Raw genomic sequence first — 17,636 nt, forward strand, 5'->3', positions numbered from 1 at the left:
ACTTTAGATCGTAATTATCGAAACCAATCGATAACACTCAGAGAAAAAGGAAAGGGATGAAGACGCAGAAGCAAAGTTCAAACAAAACCGAAGAAGATGATTGTAATCAATCAAATGACGGAGTATGACTTAGCATAGACTTCCGTGAAGGAAGGTGGACTTTGAACTTATTGCCTTTTAAAGGCAAGTTAAGAGGTCTAAATTGTGATTAAGAACAAAACCTATATAGTGAGTACGTTGTACTTCGATGCCAAGTTACTTTGTGCGATCTTTGCACTGCGCTATCTTAACTTTTGCATTGTCTTCTCTCCGGACATGGGCATGGACATGGACATGGACATGGACATTCATTCACATCCAGTATCTAGTGCAAATAGAGAACAAATGTGCTAATTATTAATGGATTACATGGCCTATGATCGCGTTGCCATTGAACATTTAAATGTTATCAACTATTTTATCGTGGTTTCTGTTTTCTGTCATATCGCATAGCGCTCAAGGCGGTATGAGTATCTGTTTTAATTATGCATTGAAATTGTTTAATACGCGAATAGAAATGAATTGAAATGCTTTTGTAAATCTCTCATATAGTGGTAGTGACTGGAAATTAAATCATGTTGCCTGTGTGCATGGAGAGTATGCTTTAAAATAAATGATCAAATGCAACAATAACGGCCGAAACAATTCAAATGATATGCACAACTAAGGCATTGCGAAAAGGCAGCAGCAGATGCTTATACGATTATTCCATTGTGTGTTAGTATCTGCTACAGTTTGTTTTTTGTTTATTTTTTCTGTTTTTTTTTCTGTTTTTGTTTTTTTTTGTTGAGAGGCAGTTATAAATCTTTTGACAGCTCTTGACAGTTGTGGAAATGTGCATTTACTTAAATTTACATACACATGCGTATCGTGCCATGTGGGGCGAAGTTATTTCGTTAGAGCTCGGCATCCTCTCTAATTGCACTGTAGAGATGTAAAATAGTGCCTTAAGGTATAAACTGTGCATACTCACTCACACACATAAGTTCTTTCTTATCTTTGCATATACGTAAAATATGTTATGAAAATTCAATTTAACTCCTTTTCGTTAACAATTAAACGTGCGGGGTCGGAATATTAATATTCTTACGCAATTTTAATCGCAATAACAATTTCAAATAACAATAAAAAGTAGAAAAAAAAACAACACAATATTAACGATAAGGGGTTCAATAAAACGCTAATAATAAAAAAAGAAAAAAAAACTTTGTCATGTTTTGCTTTTACGATTTTTTCAATTTTATTTCTCTCTTTTTCTTTCTTTCTGTCTTTCTTGTTCTATTTTGAGGATACATTTTCGGCAAGCTTCTTAAATACAAATACAACCTTTAAGAGAACATTTTCACCACTTTTCCGCACAGCTTCGCTGTTACAGAAATTTACGACGAAGTAACTGTCATAATTTTTTCCGCTTTTACTGGTTTTTTCATTGCCGGCTGTTTAATGATCACAACAGTATAACAAGCGTAACCTTACCTTTTCTCACATTCACTTGCTGCGCACGGATTCTTTGCTTAAAAATTTTTTATTTATTTTTATTTACTTGTCGCTGATGGTGGTGAAGGTGAGTGAAACGATGATAATGACGATGATGGTTGCGTCTTGTAGCGAAGCGGTGAGTTGGACGCAGAGGTAGACTGACAATGAGATATACGAACATACGAACATACAAGTTGTTGCTGTACTGTTGATCCAGAAATTGTTGAACATTTCATTAGTTTTAAAAGACCGTATATTTTTTCTTTTGTAATAGTCGCTGCTGCTGCTGCTGCCGCTGCCGCTGCTGCTATTGCTGCTATTGCTATTGCTTTTGTTGTTGTTGCTGCTGTTATTATTGTTGTTATTGCTCTATTACATACAAAACTATTATTTTCATTTTTATTGCCAGCTATTCATTTGTGTTGAGATGTCCGTTCCTGCATGCACGGTGTGGCTCTTCCATTCTGTTGCTGTTCATTGATATTGCTTTCTGTGCTGATCTTTTGCATAACCATCAATTGTAATTAATGTGCTATTCAGTTAGATTTACCAATTTCAAATGTTGGTGCGCAAGAATTTCTACATGAGCACTCATGTCCACAATAAGCAGAAGAGGAATTTGCAACGTATTACGTACATGGATTATTTCGGACGCGAACATCGATTCTTATAGTTTTCCGGCAAACATTGTTGCTGCGCTAAAGGGAATAATTATTCGAGATAGTAGAGCAGAGAACTTTGTACTGAACTGTGTAGCCACAAAAGAGCGACATTCTCTTTATGGTCGTCTTATTAGATTCCATAGGATGCGCAGAGCACTACTTACTTACAAAGAAAATTTAATGCGATTTGAAGTTAATGACAAAGTTCTGAGTTATTTTCGGGCTATAGCGTATCCAGTCAAATTGGCTTATATTACGAAATTTTTCCTTGCCCTTTCAGTTGCTCTTGCGCTATTAATTTCCTTATCCTTTAATAATAATCATATTCGGTTTGCATTGTTGGAGTGAGCCAAAATTACATTTTTCAGGCACGAATCCAATTCACTTATGATGTTCTTTCTTGCTCTTAGTTATTATTTTTATCGGCTTCCGTTTAATTTGTAAACATAAAGTTTAAATAAAACACCGGCTCATGCCATCAACGCAAGCCAAACCAGGTGTTGAAATCACATATTACATCAACTAAATATGTTTTAAAATGATCGCGTGCAAATAATTGACAGTTTTAGAGTCCATTTAGGAAGACGTCAAATTAACTGCTCATGAAAGGTTTAAATAACAAGACTTCTTTTACCCGAATAAAACACGCGCAGGGCGTTCATCAAATACTAATGAGTCGTTAATCATAAAGCATTCAAGCAATGACCGCTAGCCCAGAGGGGGCTTAAGTTAACAATCAATTGCTTTTTAAAAGATCGCATAAGACAACGTGTTACCTAACAAAGGAATGTTGACTAAACGCCTGAGCAGTTAACAATGTATTGTCATGAATGAGGTGACTATTAGAGACAAGGTATCAGTAATCATTACTAACAGCACCTAAGGGCTGATAGCAGAGAAAAGAGTAAGTGAATGATTGAAACATAAATTTATTATTTTTTACTCATATGCTCGTCTTTGCTAATTTATACATCATTTAATTGTCAGTGTTGCCGGTTTTTCGGTTATACGTGATTAATGGCTTGTAAAAGATGATTTTGTGGCAAAGCTTTGACAAAATGTCTAACGAAATTTTGCACGAAATTCTCTACTGCATGCAACATGAAGATGATTTTGGCTCTTGGGAAAAACTACCGATTTGTTCGTAAAAAGTATTCGAAAGAAAACTCGTTAGACATCAGAATATATCGCTTCAATGTGACAGTTCTCCGCATCATCATAATCGCTGTTCTATAAACGGTCACAGCAGAAGCAAGTAAGAGCATAAATAAAAATCTTATAATCAATGAAGAAGAAATTTTGCTTCATTCTTAGCCTGATGTAGGTTAAAGTCAATTAAATTTCAATCGATGACCAATGCAGGCAGAAGTAATACGATCTAATGAAATCGAAAATTCGCGACTGTCAAACTTTGAACTTTTGTTGTAAACAGAATCATGCCACAATACCTTCAAAGATAACTCGAAATGTCGAGCAAGAGTAGGAAATACGCGTAAGACTGATATAAAAGCAGACGCAAAGTTATGCATATGCAAAATGTAGAGGAGCTTAATGACCACTCTTCCAGAAATGAGTTATGAGACCAACAAAACACATACATTAAGTAGTAGTTGCATGCAATATTTTTATTGTTATTTATAATACTGGCATGACGATGACGACAACGACGATGTTGCAAGAGATGACTACAGCTATGTAATAACTTATACCAGGGGTGTCTAACATAAGGCCCAAGCCTAAATAGCCTGTGATGTGCATTCATTATTCATCGCGTATTATGTATTGTGCATTATACGTCGTACCACATAAGTTATATATTGCATATTATATTTTATATACATTGTCTATTACATTATATATTGCATGCCTGCACCGATTGAGTGTTCGATGCACACTGATTATCAAAGAAGTTGGACACTGATGGCTTGTACAATGCCAACTGATGGAGTATCTATGCAAACAGTTGTTAAACTTGTGTGTAATCTATTCGAATCCAATTCACTAAAAGTAAGGCTGTATCGACAAAACATTTTAAAGCACAGCTTTCTGAGCGGAAGAGACATGTTCAGAGTCGGCGTACGTTTCACGTTTAATTGCTTCTTTAACATTGTTGTTAGTCGAAGCTTTTTGTCTAATAACCGCACTATCACAACTTTCAGTAATACTTTGTTAACTCTGTCCTATGTTCAATTGTTTATAATTGACAGTCAACACTTTAGTATTTGCTTAGTCGCCATTGGCCGACTCTTTCAAATGCTGCGCGTTTACCAATACAATCAAGTTTCATTGCTTTCTTTTTTAAGTTGTCTGCTTTCTTAGCGTTCAGAAGTACGTACGGAGGCAAATAATGTATTAATCGTTGAATTATTGCTTCAACTTTGTCTTGATAACCGCTTTGCTTTACATTTTTTTCTACTCCTGTTATTACAACGATCATAAATGTAGCTACTGGGTAATCATAAATGCACTTGTCTGAACCAAGAATATATTATCAGAGTGTTGTTGCCTTCTCTTTTTTTTACAGCGTTTATCGCAACGTTTGAAATGCATTGTGATCCTAGCAATCAAATAAGATATACGTTGGTTTATATATATATATAATTACAGGCACGAAACTGTTATCAGAATTCATAAAGAAAGTAAAGCTTTTAAAGTCTACAATAAACGGCCCTGAACGATGACTGCTCTTACTTTCAAAGACTTACGATCTTGTTATTTGCGAGCTAAAAAACTTATTGCCATAAGGTAAATACGATCATTGACATACCTCCAAACCAAAATCCAAGCGAAAATGAAATATCCACAATTATCATGTTTGGAGCAAAAATCGGACCGATTTTCGTATGGGCTTAAATTGGGATCGCGGGTAATTGGGACTAGGACAATTAAAGCCACTTCTAATGCACATTTGCTTCACCCTATAATCCCATGAGTCTTTAAATTTTTAATATGTTTCTTTTTACCGTAAGAAAGTTTGAGAGCGAAAGAGAAAGAGAGTGAAAGAGAAGTAAAAAAGGCAAACATGGCGCTGAGCATAATCGAACACTCTCAAATCCCTAGGGCAGGAAGCCCAGAATTGGAGGCGTTACTTCCTTACGATTCGTGTTAAATGCAGGAAGAATTTGCAGGACCGTTGGGAATGACCATAACAAGACGTCTGAGAGCTATAGGAATGAGTCAGAAACACGGAAGTTGGAAGCCGTACGATATCAAGCCAAGAGATATTGATTGACGTTTGCTTGAGTCTGAAAAATTGCTTGAAGGAAAAAGACGACAGAGATTTCTGCGTCGCATTATAACTGGAAACGAAAAGTGTGTTCGCCAACACCAGGCACCAGGAGTAACAAATTATAGAGACTTGGGAGCCATGTTTCCATGCATCGACAGTCAGATCGAACATTCGCAGTTCAAAAGTCATGTTCTGCTTTAGGTCAGGCTCAACGTAGTCATGGTCTGCTAAAGTCATATGAAACAATGGCCGATGACCTGCAACTGAGGCATTTAGGTACAAGCCGAGCCTTGAAAGATGAAAACAACAGCGATTCACGACTAAATTTTGCAACATGACAGTACTCGATCTTATTTGGCAAAATCGATCAAAATGTACCTGGGAACGGTGAAATGCAAAGTCGCACTAACATGACACTTTGCTCCATCTGACTATCACTTTGTTTTACTCAAAAAGGGTGACTTATGATGGCTGTCGAACACTTTCGCGTCAAAAGAGGAGTAGTATTTTGCACGCGCGTTTCGCACTCTGATCGAACGATAGGAGAAAGCAATGGTTGGCGATGGACACTATTTTGAATAAAGCCTCGAATATCGAAAAGAAATTGGCGACAAGTTTCAATTCATCTTAACGAATAATCCCAGAATTGATTCTGTGGGTTTCGTTCGTGCTTTCCCTTTTTCTATTCTATTCAAGCACGATATCATAGAAATGAGGCGCGAAACCAATTAGCTCGATTCGAGCTGGAAAATTATTGCTTAGTACTTATTACATTGCTTTTCAAAGCTCCGTAGCTCGACTTTCGTATCTATTTTCAGTACAATTAATAATTCACACCAATCAATTATTCATAGATTTAATGAACGATACGAATTACGCGTATATTACATATACGTATATATTAACTTATATATGTGGCTGTACGTTGGTTACAATTCGTTAACTTTAATGCTTTACACAATGTTAAGAATCCTGGATAAACCAGAACTGGAAGATCAAGAGTAGGATGAAGAGACCGACCAAGAAATAAACATGACGCCAGGTATGCATACGCGATCATTAAAAACGTAAGTAAGCAATGGTCGCGTGAGTTTGTATGTGTAAATCACTGGCGTTGTGGTTAATTTTCATAGCCGGAGGTTAAAATGCAAAATTGTTGTAGTTGTTTTTGTTATTTAACTATGAAAACACTTTGTTGAATTATTTAAATGACTTTGTAGTGGTTTGGTTTTTGGCCGATTATACAGCAGCAACAGCGACACTAAATTCTAATCAAAACTAATACATCATGTTGCTGCTGCCGATGCTGCTGTTGCTGCTGCTACTTTTGCTGCTGCTACTTTTGCTCTAACTGCATGCATTTGTCTAAAGCACAAACACGCGCATACTCACATAATTTAAGGTTGCCATCTTCATTTCCTGAGACTAGCGTCCTGTGCGAAGCGATATGTTCGGCTGGTTACTAAACTGCTAAAGTCGTTAATGGTTACCTGGCTTACCAATCGCCTAACTGTTGTCCCGTTCTTTGTGCCGTGCACTCATTTGCCGCCATTTGACACAAACGAATGACAGTAAATTCCACGTGGCAGCGGTGACATTTACTCTAAGTAACTTTATTTATGTCTGTCCTTGCATGTACTCTCTTTACAGTCTCTACGATCATCAATATATATATATATATATATATATATTTACGTATATTGCATATATACATACGATTGGCCTAAGGTAGAAAGAAACAGAAGCCACAAAACTAGATCAAGGTAAGCTATATAGAATTAGTTGTATATGCATATAAATACGCCACTTATATGCTTGATAAGTGAGTCTAAGATTTGGTCTAAGGACGGAGTGTATTGTATTTCCTTTCAGTTTCTTTCACTTTCTCTCTGTCTAACTTGTTATTAAAATTTTATTCTTTTTTATTGCGTATATTTTGCAAACTTAACAATCAACTGGCCGGAGATTTTCGTTACTCAAAAGGTTTACAAGCTAGACTCGTTATCAACGGCAGGCAGGCATGCGCTAGTATCGCTGCTGTTGCTGTTGCTATTAACGTTAACTCTTTTAAGCTGCAATGCGCACGCACACTAATGAATGATTCCATTCTCCTGACTGATTAATTTTCTGTTGATATTATTGTAGTGCACGCATAAATTAATGTCATGCCACCTGAATGTTATGCCTGCAGATAATCAGACAGACAAACATATGACAGTTTTTCTTTTACGGCAACTAAATGTGTCTGCGTGCACATAGCTAGACAATCATGACTTCAAGGCAAAGGAAATGAATATTGGCATCGTTGAAAATTTATATTTTCAAATGATTTCAAGAGTTTTTCAACCTCTTTTACTCTGTTCGTAGGTTAGGCAACAACTACAACCAAGTTTATTTTCATTTTGCGGACGACAGATTACTTTATTTGTGACTAATTTTTCCAAAATTTCCATTATATCATCACATAACACAAAATGTACACTTCAAGAGTTCGTTTTGTAATTTTTATGCTCCCAGCGACACGCGTATCGTAAGTTTTTGCTTTCGTATCACTACATTTTTTTGCACTTTATCGAAAAGATCCAACGGAAATCTGAATACGGTGAACATAATTCAATTTAGTTAAATAAAATAAATTCACTATTCTCACTTTACTGTAAAAATCGGAGAATCAGCAATACGGAAGGCACCCATATTTGATCTATTAATGGTATAAGCAAACCTGACTCTCAGGAATCAGGAGAACAGAGGCCCTTTGCCTTGTCTTGAAATCTCAAACGCAGCGTGCATCAAAAAAGAAGCCAGAATTATGGACCGGTAACTCAAATGGTGTCCTCTACTCGCGCAACACGATAACGGTCGTAAAGAAGAAATGAGGAAAGAGAAAGAGATAGAATTATGGCGTCCACAGTCTAGTGGGTGTACGCCCAAGTAGGGTAAGCGTTACGCCTTCATCGATTGACGATTGCCTATAACTAACCCGCGAACACTGACTTCGCAGTCACGACACTTACGTATTAGGCTATTCACGCGGATAATTAGCTCATGAAGGAATTACGCTTTACTACTAATCTGGCGTTAAAAAAATGAAGCGAAGCGAAGCGAAGCGAATTTTCTCGCAAATATTTGAAAATTTAGAGAGCACAGCTTGAAAGAATATACAGCTTGTCGTGATATTCCTTCACAAGGAGATATGCGCTATGCTTTTACACAACATGGCAAACATATTTAATTCGAAATCTAAAGCAATCCTGAATTTTTAAAGAAAAAGTCAGAAAACGAAGAACTGAATTTATATTTACCATGGTTTCTTACCAATCTACTGGTGCTGGTCAGGCAAATAATGTTGGGAAAAAAAAAGTTGATTTCTAATCTAAAAGCGAACAGATTTATATTTTTATATTCAGGCAAGTAATGTTGGGAAAAAAAAAGTTGATTTCTAATCTAAAAGCGAACAGATTTATATTTTTAAATCTTAATAAACATATTTTTCCGGTACATATATATATTTTCATAATTAATTTCAGTCAACATAGTTAACGCAGTATGTAGACTTGTATGCAAATTTTCTATTTAAAAAAGGAAAACAATAACGTCACTTCTACTGCTCAAAAGTTTACACTATAAAAAGTATCGAAACGCTTGATAGAGAGTCGGGAATTGAAAAGAAGAAACGCTACCTTCGAATGGCCCATAAATAGTCGCTACACCTGATCTCCGTACTATACATATGCATATCTGTATATGAATATATATATATATATATATTTTTTACATTTTCTTAAAGTGTATTACCTGTGTAAACTGGACAAGAGTGCAACCACCACAAATCTTAATTTACAAGTTTCTGATATGACTGAGAAAAAACAAATGAGCTCCATTTTGCGAGTAAAAATTGCATCACAATTGTTGATTTACATTTATTGACAATATATCCAGTGTATCGATTAGGTAGGCATGACCATGCGGAAAGATTTATAAATTGACACGCCCCAAATTAACTATACAATTTAACCACAACTGACAGGTGAGCAACAGGAGTGCGAAGACGAAAACGCGTCTACCGTAGATATTTGATGAGAAAAAATTATTTTGAAAACTTGACGCATCTAGGCGACAAGTTTTGCACTGAATACTAAAACAGTAAACGAAAAACTCGCGGTAAACACATTCTTGCTTGAAGATTGCAAGAAAAATAGTAACAGAAAATAACCGTAAATTTAGTAAAGAGTAAAATGAAAGCTGCTCGAGGTGTGTAAATGAATATTCAACTCATTTACTTTGCGATACAGAAAAAAGCAGAAGCTGAAAAGCGAAAAAAGCTACTTGTCCCAGTAACGACGCATCGTTGCCTATCATTGAAGGTGAAGTAAGAGAAAACTCTAAATCGTTACGAAAACGGTAAGCAATAATATTAAGCAACCAATGCGTTAAGCTTCTGCGCATAGACTAGGAAGGCCTGTAAATGCCATTTAGTTGTCAATAAATATAAAAAGCTTTAATTACATCCATCATTGAGGAATTTACTAAGCAAGTCACGTTGCCCTCCTGGCTTGCAAGTTGAACACAAAACTACGCCCTACACAGACAGACAGACTTAGACTGTTTTAAGATGTGATTCTGAATCGATACCCGCTTACTTCTCGATTCAGAAAATAGTTGTAAATTGATGGGCACAGTATAAGGTCAGTATCAGATCTATCTGAAGTCTTTCTCTATCGCAAGTGGTCGCATGATTTTTATACAAAATCCTTGTGGAAAAATTAGTAAAAATATTACAGTCGCAAAAGTCCCCAAAAGCCAATCGTCCTGAATCCACTTACAGTCATCCACTCATAATTTCAAAAGCAAGGATATATCACATTATCATTTCCATTTATACTTTAATTTTCAACTTGTTTCGGCATTGCCTGTAATTTTAGACAAGTTCGCCATACATTTCCTAGGGCATGCGGAACACATTTTTTCATTAATGAGCGAACTCTTCTGCCCGGATAGAGAATATAAAACAAAAGAAATATTTTATCGGAGTGCCAAAGATTTTTGAAAGTTTTGTAGAACAAAAGCGAATAAGGATATATTCCTTGTCAGTTGTAGAGTTCACTTCACTAATGCAAAACTAGGCATCTGACTTTGGTAAAACGGTAGATTAGCGGCTGACTGAATATATTTAATATGGTCGTTGAGTGCCAAAAATTCGTCCTAACATGTAGATAACTTTCTCACTTGTTTTCCTTTGCCTTACTAATCCCAATAGTGAAAGAGTAGAAAGAACTGAATTCCTTTTAACACTTAAAGTTTGAAAAACAACTTATGACGACAATGGCCACCGTACCAAGAAAATGTAGATTGTGTCAACCACCCAGCACGTTGCTGTTTTGAGTTAAGAATAACATTGCGTCCGATACCAAACGATTTACAATCGCTAGCCAGCCTGGTTTATACTGCCACACACTGTTGCTCTACTTGGTGGCTGACTGCCTTAATAATTATGGGCCACACTACGTTTAAATGCTAGTAAGCATGAAATAAAAGTTGATATTACTTCCAGGAATGCCCCTTTAACGCTAAAGACTGCTATAGCCAAGCATGAACTACATACATGCACTACACTACATACAAACACAACATAAACTTTTAAAACGCCCCATACACATACACATGCGCATACACATACCCATATCCATGCTTAAGTACATATAAGCGAACGCATGCATATAAATACATATTGTTGCAGCAATTCTAGGCGTTATTGCGTAAAACACTTTATTACTTTGCAATGAGTTATCATTTTTCTATTTTTTTTTTTTTTTTTTTTTGTTTTCTTTTTTCCTTTCTTTTCTCTTTCTTTTACTTTTTTCAAGAGACAAAGCAACTGTACGCTGTAACTGATTCTGTTGATGGCGATCATCAGCAGCGATTCTTTCTACTGCTGCTACTACTGCTGCTGCCACACTCAGGTTCCTCTTTGGCAGATTTCAGATGATATGACTGTTATTTTCTTTTAAGCTACTGGATAAACACACTTAACGTCGTCTACGCTTGGCTTATATTCACAGATACGTATATAGACAAGCACACACCATGCATACTTACTGACAATGCTGTAATCTTTGTCTACATTTATGCATTTTTGCTTAAATTATTAGATAGTAAAATATTTCAAAAAATATATGAACCTATGCATGCATGAGTGTGTCTATCCATCCATACATTCAAAGTAACATCCATAAATTTGAGTTAAATCTGAATATTAAATATATTAACAATGCATAAATGCACACACACACATGAGGAAAGAAACATTAAAAAAATAGAAATAGAAACTTAAATTATAATAGAAGAGAAAATTTATGTTTAAATGAAACATGAAAACAAAAATTTATTAGTTGGAATGCATAATAAGAAAAAACAAAGACAAAGGAGAAAAGCGAAACAGGAACAACGATCACCACCATCGAATAACAACCGAGAAAGCATTAGTGAAATTAATATAAAATTCTGTAAATACCAGCTAACTGAGGAGTAAAATTCGAAACAATAATGTTGAAAAGCAATTGCAAGTCAACAGTCACGATCAACTTGAGCTAGGACTAGTAATAACAAGTAGAAAGTAACTGCGCTAAACAAGTAAAAGTTCTTTCTAAACAAGCCTAACGTAAACAGCTACTAACGACGATCATTGCTGATCATATGGACTGGTGCTCCTAATAGGAAGAAGAGAACTAGTTTCGTAACAGTTAAAAATTCAAGAAACAACAAGTTTACATTGAACTTTTCGATGTCCAGCGATCTTATTTTAATGCCCTCTATGTGCTTTTTATGGTCGGTTAAGCTAAAACTTGAAAAGACCAAAAATTGCAGGCAGGTAATCGCAAGTTAATGCTAGATTCCTAAAAAAGCGGTCTTCTTATTATCCGGCATCAGTGTATGTTTTTTCTTTTCCTTAATTTCATAAGCCACGTGTCTTTCGATCTTCTTTACATATAAAGCTATAAACATATTTGGTTTATTCACTCGTTACAATTCACGTATGTGTAATGCCTTCGCGGCCTCAACCTATCGATATTTATTTAAATTTAATCTATCGACTTTTACAGGATTTTAAATCTAACGAAACTTTATCGGATCCTTATTCTATTATCATAAACGGTACAGAGTCCTACATTTTATATCGCACTACATCTAAATAACTTATTATCGGATTTTGACGTCGGCATTAAATTTAAATTAAACTATCGGAATAAAGAAAATACGTGCAAGGAAACTGGGAAATAGAAAGAGCGGTTGATGCGCGGGTCGACTAGCAAAATTTCTGCCTACATTCGAACAGTGAAAAGGCTCCGTGCAAATGCGCTCATATGAATTCCCACTGGTTTCACGAAGAGATGATGCTCAGCCATTGGCGGTTGAAATCAGAAAAGCAGGGAGGGACAATCGCCATAGCCACCTAACAAACAACTTCGAAGCAAAGTGGCGCTTTCTCTCGACTAATTCTTCGCTTAGGAGGTCAGCTACCTTCTATCTTCGAATACAAGTCGTTCCTTAATTTTCATCTTCCAGCTCAGGCTGAACATAATCGCCTACCACAAGTATCAATAAACTTGAACGTAAGTGTGAGACCAAAGCAAACTTGCTTGAGACTTTGCTCCTTACAAACGAATGTATGGGCTTGAAAGGCCTTGTAACATCAGTAACTTCAAATAAGGCTAGATACAGTAAGAATCACTGACAGATTCAAGGTGAAAACTTAACCTAGAAACTTAACTTGGCATAGATTAGTTAGGTATATGTGAATAGAAATGTTGTGTGGAAGATGACATTTTATATAAGAATGTTGCAATTATGAGTTAGAATGCAGCTAGAGTAGGCATGAAGCACACGAAGCACAGTAGCTAGTGAGTTACATATCTCATTTAACAGTTGTTGTTTACCTTTTTTATTGAAATTTGAAACTTTTAACATATTTGTGAAAGTTAGGCTCAATTTCATTGTATAATCAATTGGGTTTCGCTTTAAGACTTCTACTCTCTAACCTATCAATTTCTTATGCCAATACGAGTCACACAACATTTATCTTTTATTTGATTTATATGCAAATTATTTTTTATTAACTACAAAAAATTTTAAATAAATATAAATCTAACACACAACGAAGCTTTTTCCCCCAAATTATACAATAATCTGAAGAAAAGAAAAATTATGCTTAAGCGTCAAACATGACAAAAAGTGGCGCCAAAAGTTTATGCATAAACACCGTAACTTACATATATACAATGCAGGATATAAACTGCAGGTGGTAAGAGGTGTACACAGGTGATGTTGTTGCCCATTTATAAAAGATTATTTACATCCACAAGCAAAACCCAAAAGTAAAGCAAATCATTTGTTTTCGCTGACTTGCGCTGTACACGAGCTTTAGAAAGCAGCGATAGGGAGAAAAGAATGAATATTATCGTCTAACGTTTAATAATTGCTTATGATATGATATTTGGTGACAATTTTGCTTCCATATCTAGAGAAATTACTATAGCCAAGTCACCAACTGCAGAGTTAAGAAGAAAAACAAATTGAACTAAAATAAATAATTTTCTTATTCAGCTAATTTAAGCCAATTTGCATATTTCTTTTATGCATGTACTTAATAGGTTTTCTTTTTTTTTTCTTTTACTAATTAGTCGTTAGCTCATTTTTCTAGACTTGAAGTCAATAAAACTCACTGAACTTCTTTTTGACTTAGTCGAAAAACAAATCAATAATGTTATGCTTCAGCCATCTGCACAGTTTCCGAAATTATGTTACCAGGGCTTGGTTTTAATTTATATTCTCACTCTGTGTGCAGATGGAAACATGTGCATTTGAATAATCATTACATTAACCTATCGTAACAGATGATCTGTTTTATGTATGGAATCTTCTGCAAGTGTTCAGCTGATTTTAAATTCATTCGTTATGGTCTCTCAACTTTTACGAGGCTACTACTGTACGGTAGGGATTGTAGTCAGAAAGATTACGCACTTCGCTCTTGATCACTTGTTAAACATTTCCGAAATTGGAATTTCATTAAAAATATATTCTCCATAAAATATGTTCCCTACTTAGCATACTTAATTGCCAGAAATGTTATCAAATTTTTAATAATGATATCCAATAACAAATTTTTCAACTTTTTCTAAAATATTTTTATAACTGCACTAGCAGCAGTAGTTATGCGTAAATAGGCAGGACTGGGCAATCACGTAACATCGCCATCATAAAAACTAAATAAAATAAGTTAGTATAATAAGTAAGAAAAAAGTTCGTTTTTAATTTCAAGCCAATTTCAGGCAGTGGAAACTGCTCTTAGGCAAAATGGTAACGTATCACTATGACAACAAACAAATGATGGATGTACTTGGGGAACACTAGGCCAAAATTTGATCGGATCTAGCTGCAGCTTCTTAGCTATTGATAGAAAAACTTTTAAAGTGTAATGCAGAATACCCTAAACATAGTTCAAAATTTGAATTTTGTAACCAGTCAGTCGTGACGTCCCAACGTTTACGGCTTCATTAAAAATAGAGCGTAACACGAAAGGACAACCATTGCATTCGTAAGCAATAGTTATGGAACAGCGAAAAGGATGATAAACGAATGCATTCATAGCGTGTTACTAGCTCATGAGAATTTTAGACTGCAGGTCATCATCATGGAAGCATTCTTCCTCGAAACTCGGGCTGGTCAGACAATAACAGCTAGCGGCGCAAGCTGTCGCAACGCGATAATCACATTCTTTGTGGCCAAATCGCTAGATATGGATGTGAGCAACTTTGGGTTTCAACGAGACAAAGCCACGTACCCTACAGTCCGAGAAATTTCATGAATCATTTCATCAGTTTGCTGCGTAAGTCGTAAGCTTAGATACCTTAAGCAAGACCATAAGTTGTCATCTTAACTTTAACACTTAATCCTTTTTCTGTTTTCCCGGCACCCATCGATTTCAAGAAACTCCTAATTTTCTTAGAGAAATTTCTCCAAGGGACTCGGGTATTACGTGTATTCGTTAATGAGTTTTACGATAAGTGCAATCTCCTTGGAAATATGGAGCAGCTTCTGGTTTTATACAGTTAACTTAACTTTTTTCTTTTTTTACACGAATTAATTTTTTCAATATCTATCCGTATTATGCATTATAATATTCTCAATATATGATATTCCACTCCCCTTTTACGGTTATTGCTCTTTATTTATCGTTATTGAAAAATGGGTCAACTTGGCAAGAATTAAATAATAATTTACGTTTTGTGCGATAATAATATAAGAAAAATTATGACCTCTACTAAAAACCACTAACACTAACTGAAGAAGCCTTTTTAAGGAGTTGCAAGATGCATACATACATAGTCAACAACACAATCACTGACTCTAACATTTTCATGCGAATAGTCTGCACAACAGTCACAACATTGACAACTAAACAACGATATGAGTGAAGATAAAATTTTGAAATAAACGACCGGAAATAGACTAAGGTTTGGTCCATGTACAGAAATGAAAGAAATAATAAAAAAAAAACAAAAAAAAAAAGAAACACATATACGCACATAGAGTTGAGAACAGTGCTCTGAAAGATAGGAGCAAAAACAAATGCTGTTGTTATTGTGTCGCTGTCTAAAACTGTGATGTTGAACTATACGAGAAATCTTTGTTGGTCTTTTAGTTTCGTTTTCTTTGCAACTCTGTCTAAAAAAGAGATGAATGAATAGTGACTGACGATGAAATCAACAATTGTGACCGTGCCCGTGCTGCAAATGCCATGTATATCAGTTTGGTCTGTGCTGCAACTAATAATAATGATGAGCATGACGTTGTTGTTGATGATGAGCAACATGCTGGTGTTTCATGGAGGCAAAAATTGTTTCGCGTTTCGCGTTTCGCATTTTCTTCTTTATTTATTTATATTATCTTTCTTCTTTTTTTTTTTATTTTATTTTTTTTTTTTTTTTTATTTTGGAGTTTCATAAAATCAAAACGTAGAAAACAACTAAAAATTGCATTACATGTTTTTGTGCTCATATCTTTGGTAGATTCATAAACAACAACACAAACAACAAACAAATAAAAGAATAACAAAAGACCAGCTCTCGCATACAAACCTTAAGTTTTAACCATCGTCATAATCGTAATCTTATACACGAAGCTCATATGTTGTGAGTTGCTGAGTTCCTTCGCTCTCTCCCTCCATTTAAGTGCGTATATGTTGACGTGCGTAAAAAAACCTCATAATCTTGTGGCCAACGAATATAAAATGCGTTTTTAAGTTGTTATTAATATTGGTATAGAAAGAAGTACTTTGGAAAGAAGTACAGATGTGCTTCACTTTTTCTTTTTACTAAACCGCATGCACAGCTCGCTTAGTTAAAATTGCAACAATTTCACATACGCACATACGCAAACAGGCAGTGTTCATGGTACGACTTGAAATTCTGTGGCAAATCTATTCAAAATTAAGCCTCTGCGTTTATGCTAAGTGTTTTGTTATGACAAAACCATAAAGTTAATAATTTTACAACGGATTTCGATAACGACAACCTCTTGGCCAACGTTATCGATTTTTTATACCGAAAATCTATTTTACATATTTTGCATATACATAGTTACGGGTATGTGTACACTTACATAGGTTTTAATTAAGAAAAATTCAATCCAAAACAATTTTCCGCTGTGTCATCTTAAGGCACTTCTGCACATAGAGCCAGAAACAAAAGAAATAAAAGAATGACAATTTAAAATATCGCCGCGGGCCGAACGGTTAATACTCAACACCACTGTTCGTGGTTTAGAAACATAATGCCATTCTTTTCGCTTCCCAAGTTTTTGTTGTGACTGTTCTTACATACATAAGTAAAGATCAGTCTTAACTTAACAAAAATGTCCTGGAAGAGCATAATCAACTACGAATCTTCAACGCTTCGACAGCGTAGCTCAAGCTAGCTGCTAGCTAGTCTTTTGACAAACTTAATATATCTTCCAAGTGGTGGACATAAGAAAGAAAACAAAACCACCTACCGATCTATACATTTAAAATGAAAAGACGGTTTACCACAAAAACAGAACGAAATATTTAAAACAAAGAAATTGACACAGTCATCTCAGTTGGTGGCTAAAAAGACGCGTGCTAAGCAATTCTCTCAAAAGCAACAACAAACATAGGAGAATAGCACTTATGCCTTAGCTGTAAAAACATT

The sequence above is a fragment of the Glossina fuscipes genome, unplaced genomic scaffold (assembly GCF_014805625.2).
Source record: "Glossina fuscipes isolate IAEA_lab_2018 unplaced genomic scaffold, Yale_Gfus_2 112, whole genome shotgun sequence".
NCBI classification, from domain to species: domain Eukaryota; kingdom Metazoa; phylum Arthropoda; class Insecta; order Diptera; family Glossinidae; genus Glossina; species Glossina fuscipes.